Consider the following 18,470-nt stretch of genomic DNA (forward strand, 5'->3'; position numbering starts at 1 on the left):
ACTTTTACTGAGGGCAGGGTTATCTATAAAGCATGTTGTTAGGTTCCTCGGGGATATAGAGTTGTATGGGCTCTGGAAAAGTTTATAGTCTACTTTACAATCACATTCAGCAAGGTAAGAGCCTTTGGGAAGGCACAATAGAGGAAGAGGGAGGTTGAATAAAGGGCATATCGATCTGGGAAGACCAGAGGAAAGTTCCTGGGGGAGTAACCTTGGAGATGAGACCTCATGGACAGCAGGTGGTAGAGGGGCAGCAGGTAGGCCAGGCAAAAAGAAACAGACCAGTAAAGACATAAAAGTGGGAAGAAATACATGAAAGGGAAACAAATTTTTGTTATTCTGTCAAAAGAGAAAGAAGCAAAATTCATGTTATTTTCATTTGAAAATGGTAGTTATAACAAAATGTAACCCTGGGCTTAAAGAAATCTTCATGCATGTTTCATTCAAGAAATGTTACTGAGTGCCCGCTATGTATCTGTCACTGTTCCAGACTTTGGGCATACTCTGATGAAACATGATAGACCCAGTCCCTGAACTCATGAAGCCTACTGTCTAGCTGGGGAACCAGACAAAAGACGAGCAAATAAATAATACATATTTTAAAATGATGCAAAATGCAATAAATGAAAGAGATACAGACCTATATTAAGACGAATATAAGAGGAGAGACCCATTTTATATAGGATGATCAAAGAGACTTCTCTGAGGAGGTGACATATCAGCTTGAATCTGAAGGACAAAAAGCAGCGAGGCTTTGAGGAATGGGAAGCGTGGAGATGGTCCAGACAACAGAGCTGTTGTGCAAAAGACTCTGACACAGAAAAAAATGGACGTGTTCCAGGGACTATAAGAGGAACAATGAGAAGATGAAGTAGGGCAAATAGGCAAAGACCAGATCTTGTGGATTCTTAGGGATTGTGACACACAATTTACATCTTACTCTAAGTGCAATGCATACCCCCCTGGAAAGGTTTTAAGACGGAAGTGACATGACCTGATTTGCATGTTTCAAAGATTTGTTCCTATGACTAAGTCCTAGAGATCTACTATATAGCATAGTGCCTATAGTTATTAATGTTGTAAACATTTGCTAAAAGGGTAGATCACGAGAGTGTTCTTACCACAAAAATGATTAGTAATAATAATGATAATAAAGAAAGAAAACTGGAAGAAACTTTTGGAGGTGATGGGTGTTTCTCATATAGATGGCGCTAATGTATAGTTATCTCCAAACTCATCAAGTTGTATACATTAAACATGTACAGATTTTTGTGTGTCAATCATACCTCAGTAATGCAATTTAAAAAAAAATAAAATGGTCCAGGCCCCTGGGCGGCTCAGTCAGTTAAGCTTCTGACTCCAGCTCAGGTCATGATCTCACCATTTGTGATTTCGAGCCCTGCGTCAGGCTCTGTGCTGACTGCTGGGAGCCTAGAGCCTGCTTCAGATTCTGTGTCTCCCTCTCTCTCTGCTCCTCCCCTGCTTGCGCTCTATCTCTCTCTCAAAAATAAATAAACATTTAAAAAAATAATTAAAAATTAAAAAAAAAATTTTAAGTGGGGAAAAAAGTAAAGTTGATGTATTCTGAAAAAACACCATTCCTACCACTATATGGAGAAAACGATTTGCGAAGAACAAGAATGAAAATGAGAAGGTCAAGGCTGTTGCAGGGCCTTGATGAGGCCTGAAGGAGGCCTTGCTGAGCCAGCTGGCTCTGGGGGTAAGAAGTTGGTGAATTTCAGAAAAATTTTGGGGGCAGAGAGCCAGGAGCAGCATAAAATGCTACTCCTATGCTACCGAAAGTTAACCATCTAAATGCTTGTGTGCAAAGAAAGAAAATGAGAAGAGGAAATACACATAGATTTTCACACTGAGTGATCAGAAATATCACAAATAGGGGTTCAGTGTTCCCTGTGTAATGATCCGTGAAAACTTAAACATGAAGAAAACTTTGGGATGAAGCAGTAAAAATTGTAGGTTTTGTTAAATGATAAACTTTTTTTAATGTTTATTCATTTTTGAGAGAGTACAAGTGGGGTAGGGGCAGAGAGAGGGGAACAGAGGATCCTAAGCAGGCTCTGTACTGACAGCAGACAGCCAGATGTAGGGCTCGAACTCTCAAGAAACCCCGAGATTATGAGATCATGCTGGGAGCAGAAGTTGGACGCTCAACCTACTGAGTCAGGTGCCCTTAATGCACTTTTTGACTATATTCATCGATCCTAATCTCTGCCACCCCCACCCTCACCCCCACCTCCAGGCTGAGCATAGTCACAGGTATGCTGACAAATATTTAGTAGCTTGTGAGCCCTGATTTGCAGCCTTTGCTGGGTTCTATGGTATAAATATTCACTCCACGGCTGATTTCAGCCTACCAACATTAAATAACATCACTGAACACAGAGTTGGGAGGAGATGTGTAAAAGCGCACCATTAGACAGTTTTGCCACTGCATAGCTACAACAGATATAAATAAATTCAAGAGCAGAGGTCATCGTAAAATGTATAATAATGAGGAAATGTTAAATTTTGAATATCAACTTGCTTTTAATAGAATTTATTTAATTGCACATTTATGTGATTTAGTTGTTAATAATGGTCATGCTTTAAAAGCGGTGCACAAAATTCCGGGAAATTTAACATTCGGTCTTACAAATGGGTCTTTCTGCAGCACACCACCACCAATGGTTTGCTGTACCACAGGATAAGCACCAATGAATGTGAGCGTCATTGAGCTAATGGCCTCCCTGAGCTAATGAAAATACATGTCTTATCACTCACATTCTAGAAAAGGTCTACCTGACCAGAATATTCATTAGTAAGCAGTTGTTAAGTATTAGCTACACACTCGATAACTGGGGGTTGGAGGTTGGGGGATACAAATAACATGTATTTAAAGTTACCATGTGCCAGTCAATGTCCTAGATTCTTTATTAACTGAATTAATACCTTCGATAGTCCTACAAGTAGCTACTATTATTATCCCTAGTTTTTTTTTTCTCTTTTCAAATTTTTATTTAAATTCCAGTCAGCTAACATACTATTATCTCTGTTTTATGAAAAACATCAGAGCACAGAGACTGGGCAGATTGATAATGTAATGATTTGAATCCCTTCTCTAAAGTTAAAGATAAATAAGAAAAAAATGAAGTAAAAATCTCTCCTTTAGTACATTCATGAAGTTTCACATATTTGAATATGTATTTTTTTCAACTGAAAATACTCATCTGAATATCCATAGTATGTTGTTCAAATACTGGAAGTCTTTTGCATTTTTAACCGCCTCGGTGCACTTGAAATCATGGCCTCTTTTAATAAAATGAGTCTTCATGGATATAAAAAAGAGAATAAAGTTAAATGATAATGTAAAAAAAAAAACAATTAATTGACTCTGTTAACATGGTCAATACTTGCATTTTTAATTAGCAGTGATTTAGCATACATTTTTTATAATCATTGGCTATTTCTCTTCATGCCACAGCTTGTAGAGATTTAAGTTATAAAAATAGTTGATATGTCTATAAAAAAAACACGAGCTCAGTTAAATGGAAAACAAAGAAAATAATTTGTACTATCAAATCATCTTTTTAAACTTCAGAGTGGGGCTGGGGGCCGGGATGTGAGGGCTTCAGACTAAGAAATGCAAAACCTGCGTGTAAGCTCACCTTTTAAAACAATTTCTGACCCAACTCTTTAAATCTATTTTGAAACCACAATAAATGTGCCTCCCAGAGGAAAAAAAAAACCTGTTTATCCAAGTGCCTGTCACATTGGCTCACACCAAAAACAGCTTTGCAAAATCATTTCGCATAAAACTTAATAACGCCATAAGACTTCTCAGAATCCTCATGAATATAATAACTCAAATAATATTATTCAAGCATCTATACGTTTAAAGACAGACTTAATCAGTCTTTTGAGTACTGATTGGTTTTGGATTTCCATAGATTTATTTTAATTTTGAGACGTCTTAGTTCCAAGTCTTGAACAACCTAATTGCTTTCACAACAGAATTCCCCACCTCTGAAGGAAACGGGGTGACAGAGACTCCCCTCAGAAGGCTGAGTTGTTCTGCCTGTCTGGGCCACTTTTAGTCAATTATTTTCCATAGACAGCTCCCAATTTTCCCCGCCATTTCCAGGATCCCTTGTTAGAGTTTTCAAGGGCCAATGTTGCCCACCTTTGTAATAGAATTCCTCCCCTGGGCATGGAAATATTCCTGGAGCCTCCTTTAATAATTTTAACGGGGTGTGGTACAAAAAGATGTTTATTCCGTGCAGGGCGAAGTGTGGGGGAAATGCCTGTTTAATCATGGCTCATATTTTCTCCCCAGTTGAATTAACTCCACTCTGGATTTAGCATGAGGTAGCTGGCAGTTTAAGGGTTTTAAGATAGACTAACGTGTCCGTTTAGAAAGCAGTGGGGGTACCTTCACTCCTCCAGGGCCACCTCCATCAGCTCTTTTCGACTGGAGGGAGGAACAGACAGATCATGGTGAAAATGGAAGGCAGAGGGCAGGCATTGGCCGCCATGCACAGGACACTGGACCCAGGCCTGGCCTCCCCTCCAAGAGGGAGCTCACAGGTGAACCTTGTTGGGGCACCTATGCTGCTTCTTGCCAAAAAGCACCAATGCCTTGGTCTTCACATTTTCTGGGAAGGTCTGTTATTGAATTCCGAAAATAAGTCTGGTTAAATGGCGCCTCTGTTTAAGACCTTTTGCTGACCATCCATCTTTCTTGGGACACATTCAAACCTCTCCAGAGGAATCTAGCCCATGCCCACCTCCAGGGATGTTTTAAGTGGTGAATCTTTTGCCTGAAACTCTGTTCTAGCATGTCCTTCCCGAAATTCAGGTCTCTGTTCAGAGGCCACTCACCTCAAGCTATCTGCCATGTCATGTAGGGTGGGGAAAGTGAGAGGAAAAGGGAAGGAGCCAAGAGAGGGGAGTGTAGGTGGGTAAGGGGGGATTCGGTACCTCTGAAGCTCTGCTGAGAGACTGTGTAGAACAGGCTTTGAAGGAAGGGAACAGGAGTACTGGCCCACCAATTCTTGTGTGTGTATACTGGTGGAGGGCAGCCCTGGGACATCACCGCATGCAGGCAGGATGCACCCCTGTGGCCAGAGAAGACCCTCAAGCAGAGTCACAGGTGATCAAAGAGGAAAGTCCTTGGCATCTGCCATGGTGCCGAGGCAATATGGGATGTTGGCAGTGTGGATTACGAGCTATTTCATAATTCTGAGGGGACTAAATATATGGACGACATTCCTGGAATATGGCCAGTCTGGGACTGGGGCATCTTGGATTCAAGCCCCAGCTCCTGCTCTAACTCACCATGCACACTTGGGTGGCACCTTCCCTCTGGGGGACTATTTCTTTGACTGTAAAATGGGGATTTGAATCACAGCAGTGTTTTCGAACTATGGCATATGGATTATAGGCGGTGCAGAGGTTAAGCTTCAGTAATAAATGGATGGATATGTTCTAATTTTAAGGGTTGTGCATTTTTTATTAGACAGGTAACTCTAATTACTAAAAAAAAATATACTCCAAATTCTCAGTAGCCTAGCACAGTAAGCATTAATTTCTCACTCATGGACAGTCCAGTGCAGGTTGGTGGGATGGCAAGAGAGGGTGAAGGGGTGAGTGGAGTAGGTCTCTGATCTATAACATAGTTTAAAAATTAAGCTTCCTTCCCTTAGCTGACTCTGCTATTTTCAAGGAACCTAGAGTCCTAAATTATATTATTTTCATCTAGCCAGTAGACAAGGAAAGAAAGAGAGGGGGATAGATAGTGTAGGAGACTTTAGGAACCAGGTCTAGAAATGAGTAAATCATTACCACTGATTCTGACCATTCTTAATCTAACCATTCTTGGCCAGAATGCAGTCACATGGTCCCACCTAGCTTGGAAATGTTATCTTCTATGTGCCCAGGAAAGTAGCAAATGGGGTTTGATGATGCATGCATAGAATTATCACTACTACTGTATATATGTACATACAGATATATAGATAGAGATACAGTTACAGATATGAAAAATATAACAACGCACCAAACTTTTGATTTCATGGGTATTATTGTCTGTATATGGATAGGTGGAAATGTTGATCTAAATGATTGGTTTGAGGGGCACCTGGGTGGCTCAGTCAGTTAAGCTCCAACATCAGCTCAGGTCATGATCTCACGGTTCATGGATTCAAGCCTGGCCTCAGGCTCTCTGCTGTCAGCACAAAGCCTGCTTCAGATCCTCTGTCCCCTCTCTCTGCCCCTCCTACATTCTCTCTCTCTCTCTCTCTCTCTCTCTCTCTCTCTCTCTCTCAAAAATAAACATTAAAAAACAAAAACAAAAAAATAGATGATTGGTTTGAAATTAAGTCCACAAAATTAGGTTAATAATAGTGGAAGAGTTATATAGATGTGGCAAATTACAAATGTAAGATATGAATGTCTCCCAACTATACAATTTTACAGGGAATTTGTTCAAGTTTTGTGTGGTTAAATGTGAACCTGAGTCATAGATAATTCAGCTCATTTCCCTGGGAATTTTAGGAATCAGCTAACTAATTCCAAAATAATGCTGCACAACAATTACCCTAAAACTAGTAGCTTAAAACAATGATCATTTATTCGCCTGTCTGCAGAGAAGGTGGGGTTGCATGACCTAAGTTTGGCCCAGTTGGCCTTGACCACAGACTGGGGGCTGGGTGCAGGTCTGCTCCACATATCTCTCATCCTCCTTAGAACCTAGGTAGCTGCCCCTGGACAGAAGCACAGAGCATGAGAAGAAACAAGGTCTCGTAAGACCTAGTTTTGAAACTAACACACCATTGCTTCTATCCACAGAACATAAGCCAAAGCAAGTCACAGGGCTAAGCCTAATATCAATGGAGTATGAAAATACATTCCACTGGAGAAACGGGGAAAATAGTCTAATCCACCACAGGTCCCGGTACAGACATTCAAAGGAAGAATGAAAGATCTTTGGGAGAAAAGTATGAGGGAATGAGAATAAAATTCACACCCTATCTACACAATTTTATTCATTGCCTAAATTTATTCTGGCATTGGTTTCTGTGATCATGTAGTTTCTTTACAGTTAATTGAATGATGAACACTGAAAACATGGAGAGTCAAATTAGAATAGTATAATGTATCCCTTTCTCTCCTCTCATAAGGTACAAGTAGACAACTTCCTCAGGATCTCAGTATGAGCCTGACTAAAGCCTTAAGTGGGAACAAAATCCTTCACCTGGCAATGTCTTAATGGTTTTGGACAGTATACAGTAAGATCTTAAGATAAGCAACCCAGTACAGGTTTTTATTCCTTATGTGGCATTTCTATTAGTAAGAAAGGCACACTCTGCAATGTGCCCTTGAAGGTCTTCCCATCAGGCATTAGAGTCTATTTGCTCATACTCTGAATTTGGACCAGTCTTGTGACTTGCCTTAGATAGCAGAATGCAGCAGAAGTGATGATGCTGTACAAGTTCCAAAGCCTAGCTCAAGAGCCTTACGATCTTCCATTCTTTCTTGGACCCTGCTGTCATTATGAGGACAAGTCCAAGCTAGCCTGCTGGCGAATGAGATAGCACATGGAAGAGAGCTGTGTTGCCCCTGCTAAGGTGACCTTGGATGGACAAGTCCCCAGCCCACCTGGCATCTGACCACAGATGCATGAGACCAGCCCAAATTAGCAAAACCACCCCAACTAACTCACAGGCTTGTGAGATATAGTAAATTTTTCTTTCAAGACACTGAGTTTGGGTGCTGTTTGTAATGCAGTAGTATTTACTGGTACAGACATAGTGTACTAACCCTAGGCTTTCACCTCCCTAATGCTTGATATTGAGCTTGGCTATGGTTCTTTGACTAATGGAATGTTAAGTGGATGTGACATAAAGCTGAGGCTTTAAATGTGCTCATGTGGCTGGGCCAGGACTCTCTGTTGTTCCTTTGGCTTGAGTTCTGAAATGCAGACATGGGGAGCAGACTTGAAACTAACTTAAAACCCATACTCCATCCTGGACCAGCCAAGATCAGTGAAGCCATAGCTGACCTGCAGATTTGCAAGTGTAAACTAAAATATTTGTTACCGCATCCACTGAAATGTTGGTGTTTTTGTTAAGCAGCATTATCACAGCAGAAACTAGACTAATACTAATACTAATACTCATAGCAGAGTATTGATATATAAAGCTAGTATACTCTAGGACGCATATTATTTTACTCTATAAACTAGCAGTATCTTGAAAATATAAAACAATTGTTATTAATTATAGCATAATTGAATTGTACTAGGAAATTTTACAAGACAAAGAATCCTATTATGAATCCTTTTTGTAAAGCGTAGTTCGTGGAATAACATCTTTAATTATATTGACTTTTGAATTTAGATTTCTGATTTTTTTTTAATTAATGTATTTATTTATTGAGAGAGAGAGAGAGCGTGAGCAGAGGAGGGGCAAAAAGAGAGGGGAAAGAGAATCTCAAGCAGGCTCCACACTTGCAGCATGGAGCCTGATGCGAGGCTCAAACCCATGAACTGTGAGATCATGACTTGAGCTGAAATCAAGAGTTGGATGCTTAAACCGACTGAGCCACCCAGGTGCCCAAATTTCTTTCTTTTTTTTTTTTTTTAGTTAGTTAGTTAGTTAGTTTGTTTATTTATTTATTTATTTATTTATTTATTTATTTATTTATAATCTCTAAACCCAACATGGGGCTTGAACTCACCACCTTGAGATCAAGAGTCATATGCTCTTCCAACTGAGCCAGCCAGACGCCCTTGAATTCAGATATCTTACATTCAGTACTGGATTAAATGGAAATTTCTATGAATTCTAAAGAAGGGTTCTAGTCCTGATTCTGACAACTGATTTATTATTCTTTGACAAAACTAAACACTACTAGCATTATCTGAAAAATGCTGTCCTTTATCTAGTTTATAAGGGTAACAGAAAAGGAGATCCTAGATTTTTACAAAATAGTATGCTATTTAGTTCAAAACAGCACTTTTTAGAACATATGAGATTATACTATTATAGAAATGTAGTCAAAACTTGTCTTCAGAGATGCATCACAGGATATTTTTATTCTTATTTTTGTTTATTGAGGTACAATTTACAAACTGCGCAAATCTGAAGTGTACAGCTCAATTAATTTTAATCTATTAATGTAGCATGTAATTACCAGACCAAAATATACAGCACCTCTAGCACTCTGGACTTTTCCTCATGCCCTATTCCTGTCTGCATCCCTCCCAAAGGACTATTCTGATCTCTCAGCATCTTAGATTCGTTGCCCCTATTCTTGAATTTCATATAAATGGAATCATGGGGAAGGTGTTCTTTGGTATCTATTTTTTTCCATTAAATATTATGGCTGTGAGAATCATCATTATTGTTACATGCAGTAGCCAGTCATCAGTTCATTTCCACTGATGATTGGTGTTCCATTGTATAGATATAGCAAAAATTACTTGTCCATTCTAAAATTGATGCACATTCAGATTTTTTCCAGCTGCGGACTATTAGAAATAAAGTTGCTATGAATATTCTCACATGTTTTTCTATTGATGTAACTATTTTGTTGCATGTATCTCTCTTAGTGGTATTTTACTTAAAGATATTTTTGTAACAGAAGTATCCAAAAACAGAGGTTAGCTAAGTAAATTATGATATATTCATATAAGATACTATGCTGCCATCATTAAAAGTTTTCTTTTAGAAGATTTTTAATGGTCATATGAGCTATTGTTTCAGTTATGTCCCCAAACTATGTAAAATGTCTAAATAGGTATATAAACTATGTATATTTGCATGTGCATATGTATGTATGTGTTTGGTGTGTGTGTGTATGTGTATCAACAGGAAAGAACTATACCAGAAGGCAAATAGTGATAATCTGTAGGTGATAGAAATATGTATAATCGATTTTCCTTTTTTATAATTTTCCATATTTTCAACAGTGAAAACATATTGCTTTTATAATTACAAAAATGGTTAATAAAAAATTAAAAGAGGGGTGCCTGGATGGCTCAGTCGGTTAAGGATCTGACTCTTGGTTTTGGCTGAAGTCAAGATCTCTCCGTTTGTGAGTTTAAGCCCCGCATGGGGCTCTGAATTGACAGAGTGGAGCCTGCTTGAGATTTTCTCTCTCTCCCTCTCTGACCCCTCCCCCACTTACTCTCTCTCTCTACCTCTCTCTCTCTCTCAAAATAAATAAACTTAAAAAAATAAAAATAACAAATCTTCTATTCATTAATAAAATCTTATGTTACAAACCACATTTTTGCAATGCTTTTTATTTTATTTTATATATTTTTTTTATTTGAGAGAGAGAGCATGGGCAGGGGAGAGGGGCAGAGGGAGGGAGAGAGAACCCCAAGCAGGCCCCACACTCAGGATGGAGCTTGACACAGAGCTCAATCCCACGACCCTGGGATCATGACCTAAGCCAAAATCAAGAGTCGGACACTTAACTGCCCAGGTACCTCGCTTTTTAAAAGTTTGTTAAATTTACTTAACCTAAATGATATATAAAATCTTACCCCTTATCACACCAGCTAATGAGTCAGGATTGATATGGTGAGGCCAAGCAGGCATCTTCCTTCGTGTCTCTGCCTGGACTATTCCATAAATCCAGTTTCTCATTAATACTATTATCCAGTCGTACAATAACCAAGAAAAGGAAAAATAAGGAGAAATGCAACATTTCATTGCTATATTGAGATAATGAAAGTACCAGATTAATCTCAGTAAATACATCTTTACAAAGTACCTAGAAAATACTAGCTAGCATGTGGTAATTGTGCATTATGTTGCAGAAATGAACCCTTCTATAATGACATATATGTTTACTATGTTTTGAAATATAACCTAATATTTCCCATTTATTATTGAATTTATAGTAGATGTTTTTCAACGTTTATTTATTTTTGGGACAGAGAGAGACAGAGCATGAACGGGGGAGGGCAGAGAGAGAGGGAGACACAGAATCGGAAACAGGCTCCAGGCTCTGAGCCATCAGCCCAGAGCCTGACGCGGGGCTCGAACTCACGGACCGCGAGATCGTGACCTGGCTGAAGTCCGACGCTTAACCGACTGCGCCACCCAGGCGCCCCTATAGTAGATGTTTTTATTTTATATGCTATCTCCTAAGAATGTAAATATTTTATTGAGCAAAATCTTCATGACCTCAATTAGTCTACATTCTCATGTAATTTGGCATAAGAAGTCATCTGAAAAATCTCAACCAAAGTCAAAGTCAGCTTAGAAAGGAATCTGAGAAACATAAAATCCTTCAGCACCTTGTATTTCCTTTTAGAATTTCTTCTCTAGTCCGGGGGTCAGCAAATTATGACCCATAGGCCACAGCCAGTCCACTGTCTCTTTTTGTAGTGTCCCAGAGCTTTAACAGGTATACTTTAAATGATTATAAAAGTACATATGTAATGTCTTTAATTTCCCTTCTTGTCCCACGAGGCTGAAAATATTTACTATCTAGCCCTTTATAGAAAAATTTGTTGACCCCTCCTCTACCTAGCCCGTCCACAAACTACAAGCTTTTGTTTACATACTGGTGAAAACAAGTGGTATTTTGGCAGAGATAGTGTCATGTGGAAACAACACTAAACATCCAACACATCCATTTTATTTTCCTTTTAAACACAGAGGAAATCTATATTTCTTAGCTGTTTTGCAGTTGTGCAGGGCCATGTGACTGAGTTCTGGCCAATGGCTTCCTGAGCAATCCTCCATCTATCTTTTCCTCTCTTCCCTTGTCTGCTGGATAAAGGTTCTAGAAAATGCATAGCCACTAAATGAAAAGAGCCTGGCCCCATTACTCAAAGGAAGTCTGCTCTCTCTAATACCAAAGTGTTCAAAGTATTATGGTATACGCAAGCAGTAAACTTTTATTTTGTTAAGTCATTGAGCTTTGGGGGGGGGGGGTTGTTTGTTATAGCAGCTGATGCTACTTGCCCTGACTAATACATGTATAAAAAGCCTTTCAATATCGTTGTGCCTGATATCACCATCGCATATTGTTTACTCATATACACATACACAAAGAGTGTGAGAACAGTTTAGCCTTCAGTCTGTGTGAGTAACCAGAACATCCCTTAAAAGTATTATTTGGCTTTCATATCCCCAACAAAGAAAATCTTTATTCCAAAACACTACTTCCTACTCATCACATCGGGATAAAACAACTACAATTTCAGAACTAAGTTAGACACCAGGTAAATAAAGGAAAATCTCGACCTTTGTGAAATAACCATACCAAATTTGAGTTCCAAAAATGTGTAAACAGCTCTTTCATGCTTGTTCCTCCAAAGGGCTATTTCTCATTTAACTTTCATCATCCTGTTTAGAGTTTACCAAATGAGAATCTTCAGATTTCAGTTTAGACACATCTGGCTCACAAATGAAGCCCAACACCCCCAGTCATTGTGAAATCCTTGCCACAAGCATTGGTGATGAGATCTTGTGTTTATTAGTAAAGATGTGAGAAGCAGTCAGTTGCAAACTGTTGTGAGTGGATGTATCTCTGATGTGGCATCTTAGAGGTGTCCATTTGCTCCTTCTCTGCTGAGGAACTGCTGTCATTAAATCCATTTCTAAATGCAAAGTTACTGCTTTTAGCTTTCTTTCAGACATAACCTCGCCAGGAGCTTTTGAAAAGATTATTTCCACTACTCCTTAGTTGTTAAAAAAGAGCGACCATTTCTAGTCTGTTCGTTTTCTCATCTGACTGAGCTCTTTGTAATTTCTCTAAGTATATTTAGCTTCCTTGTATTTTTTTAATGCAACATAGAGTTAGTGTATTTATTATTTTTAAATCACTGAAGCCAATTGTGATTAATAACAAATGTATTTCTCTTTTGTCTTACACCAAGTCTGGCTTGCTCTTTCCTCCAAAGAAGAAGAAGAAGAAGAAGAAGAAGAAGAAGAAGAAGAAGAAGTTGTTTGAGGCTAGATGATTAATAATTAATTGATAAGGGAGCCTGGGTGGCTCAGTTGGCTATACTATATGCCCAAATCTTGAATTTGACTCAGGTCATGATCTCATGGTATGTGAGTTTGAGCCCCACATCAGGCTCTATGCAGACAGTGCAGAGCCTGCTTAAGATTCTCTCTCTCCCTTTCTCTGTACCTCCCCTACTTGTGTGTGCTCTCACTCTCTCTCAAAATAGATAAACTTTAAAAATAATAATTATTAAAAAAAGAATGAATTGATAATGACTTCTGATTAGACCAAATGAAAAAATAAGTGACTCACATAGATAAATCACCCTCTAATATGGTCATAGCCCATTGCCCTCTGGGGACTGGACAAGGTTGACAACTTAGAACAAAGTGGTGTAGTTTGCTGGGAAATTAGATGAACTTGTGTTTTTCTCTTTCCACATAAAAAAAGTACCAATGTATCCTCAGTCAAGAATTCTCACCTAACCTTACAAAATGATTCAAGATCTTTGCATCTTGAAAGAGATTCCCAAACAACTGGACAATTGGGCTTCATGGTGCCTGTGATGCAATGCACTAAGAAGAACACAACATCATGCAGGTAGCATTCCTTCCCAAAGTGCATAATCTAAAACTAATATTGGAGAATCAATCATACAAGAATAAACTGAAGGTCATACTGCAAAATCAGTTGGCCTGGGCTCTTTAAACATGTTAATGACATGAAAGACCAAAAGAAAAGGGTGGTGGGGAGGAGATAGGGACTGTTCAAGACAGACATAAAGAGACACGACAATGGGAATTAAATGCAATGAGTAATTCTCATCTGCATCCTGGATAGAAAAATAAATAACTGTAAATGATATTGTAGGAACAGTAGGAAAATGTTGAATAGGGATTTAAATTAGATAAGATTATTGTATCCATGGTAAGTGTCCTGAGCAAGATTAGACTGTGATGATATAGCAGAACCTCTTCAGGAGGTATATGCTGACATATTTGGGGTGAAGGATTATACTGAGAAGCTTTTTCAGTATGACAAACCCCCACACAACACCTGGGTGCTTCTTGTCATCTCTGTTGGGTCCCCTTATGTGTGTGTGCAATCAGTAGGTGGCTCTACTTCTGGGGACAGGGTGGGTATTGGTTAGAGTGACTGGAACCCTGTCTCTTCTCTTCCAGTAGGCTAGTCCTGGCTTATTCACATGGCAGTGACAAAGCTCCAAGTCAGACACAAAGAGAGAGGAAGCATGTGAGGCTTCTTGAGGCCTAACCACAGAACTGGCACAAACCCACTTGTGCTGCATTTTGTTAGTCAAAGTTAATCACAAGGCCAGTACAGTCAAAGGGGAGATGCTTCCACATCGTGATGGGAGAAGCCACAAAGTCATGTTGTGAAGGGCTTGGGTACAATGAAGGAAAAACTGATCATTTGTGCAATCTACCACAAGGGTGAATGGGTGTTCATTCAATTATACATGTAACTTTTCTCGAGCTTTGAAATTTTTCAGAATAAAAAGTTGAGTAAAGGGATAGATGATAGCACAAGAAGCCAGATACCAAAGAAAATCTACTGTAAAATTCAATTTATATTAATTTTTTAAAGGCAACTCAAATGTGTGGTGATAGAAGTCAGGACATTGGTAACATTTGGGTAATTGGCCTCTTGGGTGCTGGTAATATATTGTTTCTTGATCTGGGTAGTAAAAATTCCACTGATCTGTACACTTAGGATATGTATTCTTTTCCATGTGTAGATCATATTTTCATTTTTTAAAAGTTTACTTTGAACAACAGAATATTGGTCTTGGAGCTGGGAAACCTAATACTGCCATCAAGTGCCTTTGCAATATTGCAAATGTCTCTTTAATTCTCTGGACCTCAGTTTCCTCATCTATAGAAGGTAGCTGGATAGTGAATTCTGTGGGCCCCTTCCAACATCTAGACTCTGAGATTCAACTCTGAGTGAATAGTTCACTCACTTCCTGCCTAGAAATCGTCAGAAGTTAAAAAAAAATTATACCATGTATAATATATAACCTTATAACTATGAACTGCTTTTCTCTTCCAGCTATAACATGCCCCTGAGATTTTATTTTGCTTCCCAGGATTGCACAGAAGTAATTATAGCAAAGCAAAAGCAATAAAGGGGTCTTTTTAAAAATACAGATTAGAAGGGCACCTGGGTGGCTCAGTTGGTTAAGCGTCTGACTTCAGCTCATCTCATGATCTCACAGTTCATGAGTTTGAGCCCCATGTTGGGGTCTGTACTGACAGCTCAGAGCCTGGAGCCTTCTTCGGATTCTGTGTCTCCCTCTCTCTCTGCCCCTGCCCCATTTGCACACGTGCTCTCTCTCTGTCTCTCAAAAATAAATAAAATGTCAAAAAAATAAGTAAATAAAATACAGAGGAGAGCTATGAGGGCCAGCTATTTGCCGAAGATGTCAGTGGACAGGCAGGATCTCATATTTTAATATCACACTAGAAATGCAGTAAAGGACGCTGCCGCATAACGAAGAACCTTCATAAACCTTTTCAAAAAGCCAATCCAATCTCCCCACTGCTCCAGCTCATGTCTGGGAAGGACAGCCCTCACTCTGGAATGCCATTTCTGGGCCTCCTCAAAAGGTCATGCACTCAGTGGATTCAGGTTCTTTGTACATTTAGAGGCCCTTAGGGTGGAGTGGAGAGAGCTACAGGCATCCCTGCAATCTTCACACGTTTTGTTTTGCCTGCGTGTGTTGGAGCCCCAGGAAGCAGAATGCCAGAGGTCCAGGTGTCCCATAAGCCTGGCCCCTGGGAGTGCCTCTGAGCCTCTGAGCCTCTGAGGGTGGTGATTTTCTCACTTTTGAGTGCTGTGACCCCTTCATAGTTCAAAGGACTCTAATGAAACAACACTTTGGGCTTTTTGTTTGTTTGTGTTTCCTTGAGGGCTTAGAGTTTATCTCAGATTCTTTCAGCAACAATTTCCAGCAGTTTTCTAAAAGTTGCATCCATTGAACAAATATTTATGGAGCATCGACTATGCAAATTTGGAAGTGAGTGACACAAAGAAGCTCTCTGCCCTCATGGACACAACATGGTGTCCTTCATCTAGTAGAGCCAAAGACCTGGGACTACTCACCTTGTCTTGATGTGGAAGTGATAGTTGAACTTCACAACAGCCCTAGAACAGCCATTCTTAGATCCAATTTACAGAGGAGGAAACAGATTCAGAGAGGTACAATAACTGGCCCAAGAGGTACATGGCTAGCAAGTGGAATCCATCTAACTTCACTTCATATTGGCACCTGGGAGGAGGTGGGGAGGTGTGCCAGTCTCTCCAAACAGGGATTCGCAAACTAAGTCATGTGGTCCAGCTGCCTGTTGTGTATGCACAGTTTTATGAAAACACAGCCACACCCATTTGTTCATGTATTATCTTTGACTGCTCTCCCACTGCACCACTGTAACAGGAGGGTTGAGTATTTGCAAGAGAAACCTTGTAGCCCACAGACCAAAAAAAAAAAAAAAAAATTTTGCTATCCGTCCCTCAAAAAGAAAGATTTGCCACCCGTCCTTCTCAGAATAGTACTCCCTTTATTAGGGAAGGTGGTGAAACTCCTATAACGAACCCTCAAATTTTAGTGGTTTAACACATTTTTTTAAGTTTATTTTTCTTTTAAGTTTATAGATGAAACAAAAGCCCAGCCAGGGTGTTCTGGGCACAGTTAGGGGTGGGGTAAGGGCTCTGCTCCAGGGATCCAGGCTGATCATTGTTCTAAGGTCTGGGCAGACACATTTAGCCAGCAAGGAAGGAAAAAGAGAAGGATCATGCACAGGAGACTTTTATGGGTTAGATATGGAAGTGACACACATTACCTCCACCCACATTCTATTGGCCAGAATTTCAGAGGATAATGGGAAATGTAGTCTAGGGAGAAAAAGAAACAATTTTTGGTAACACATAACAGCCTCCACTGCAATCCCTAAATGCTAATTGTTCGTGCACCCCGTAAGTCTCTGGTTTTGGCTTTTCAAATCTGTTTTATACCTCACATACAGTGTGCATGTTTAAATTTTTTTTAATTGATCCCTTGCCTTCTTGAGCTACAAACTGAAATATGTATAAATGAAATGATATGATGTCATGGATTTTGCTTCAAAACAATCCGAGAGGGAGAAAGTACATGAGAATACAGATGAAACATGAGTTTTGTTGAAGCTAGGTGATGGGTGTCTAAGGACTTCTTATATTAGCCTCTTGAATTTTGTACATATTTAAATTTTTCCATGATAAAAAAAAGTGTGTTTTAAAGACACTAAAACTACTCTTTACTGTCTTGCAACAATTTTTAGTTTTTTTTAAAAAAGGAACAACAGTAAAATCCTGACATAATAGACTTGCAAGTTTCTCTTTAGTAATTTTTCCAAGAAGGTTTTCTGATTTATTAATTTTGCTTGCTTTCTCCTAATATTCCAGTTACACAAGTTTGTCTGCAAAAGAAACAGACCAATAACACAAGACAAAAATCTATGAGAGGATAGTACATTCCAGACATAGAAGAGTTAATATTTATAGGTCAGCCACCTATAGTAGGAACACTTTAAGGACACTTAATTTATTAAATAAGGTCTATATAAAGACCACATTCATTGGGCAACCACTGATTGAGCAACTACTCCATGTAAGGCACTGTGCTCAGGTCTAGAAATACAATGATGATGAGACAGGTGTTCCTCTCTTGAAGAATGTACTTGTCAGGACAGGTAATAATAAGCTGCTATAGCAAACATCCCTAAATCACAGTGGCTTTGAACAATCAAGCTTTATTTCTCACTGCGCAAGGTTAAATGCAGATATTCGTGGTCCAATAGCTCTATTTTGAGCAGTAACTCAGAGATTTGGGCTCCTTTCACCTCAGAGTCCTTTTTTATGTAGAAAGGAAAGATAGCGTGTGTATAGGTGATCACTCATGAGTTTTATTTATTTATTTTTGTTTATTTATTTTTGAGAGACATAGAATACGAGCCGGGGTGGGGGACAGAGAGAGAGAGGGAGACACAGAATCTGAAGCAGGCTCCAGGCTCTGAGCTGTCAGCACAGAGCCCAATGAGCCAAAATTGGACACTAAACCGACTGAGCCATCCGGATGCCCCACTCACTCGTGATATTTCATAACCAGACCTGAATGTAACAGAGCTCTTCACACCTCACCTAGATCTAGTGTTGCTGGAAAATATTCTCTATGAACCCAGGAAGAAGAAAACTATATGCTGGGGGAGGGGAGGGGACACGTATTCTGGAATGTTCTACGTAAATGGTGATCCGGATCTGGTGAGAAGGCACATTCTATTAGGGCAAAATAAGAGCAATAATAAAGATATGAATAAGTTGTATAAGACTCTAAAAGAGGAGGTAGGAATTTTTTTTTAACTGATCAGCAATTCACAATTCCATAAATGTGCTTGCAACTTAATTTGTTTGGGCTATTAAATTTGTAATTCTCTTTCCACAAA

The sequence above is a fragment of the Lynx rufus genome, unplaced genomic scaffold (assembly GCF_022079265.1).
Source record: "Lynx rufus isolate CCGP_SWC_20201006 ecotype Redwood Valley unplaced genomic scaffold, mLynRuf1.p SCAF_8, whole genome shotgun sequence".
NCBI lineage: Eukaryota > Metazoa > Chordata > Mammalia > Carnivora > Felidae > Lynx > Lynx rufus.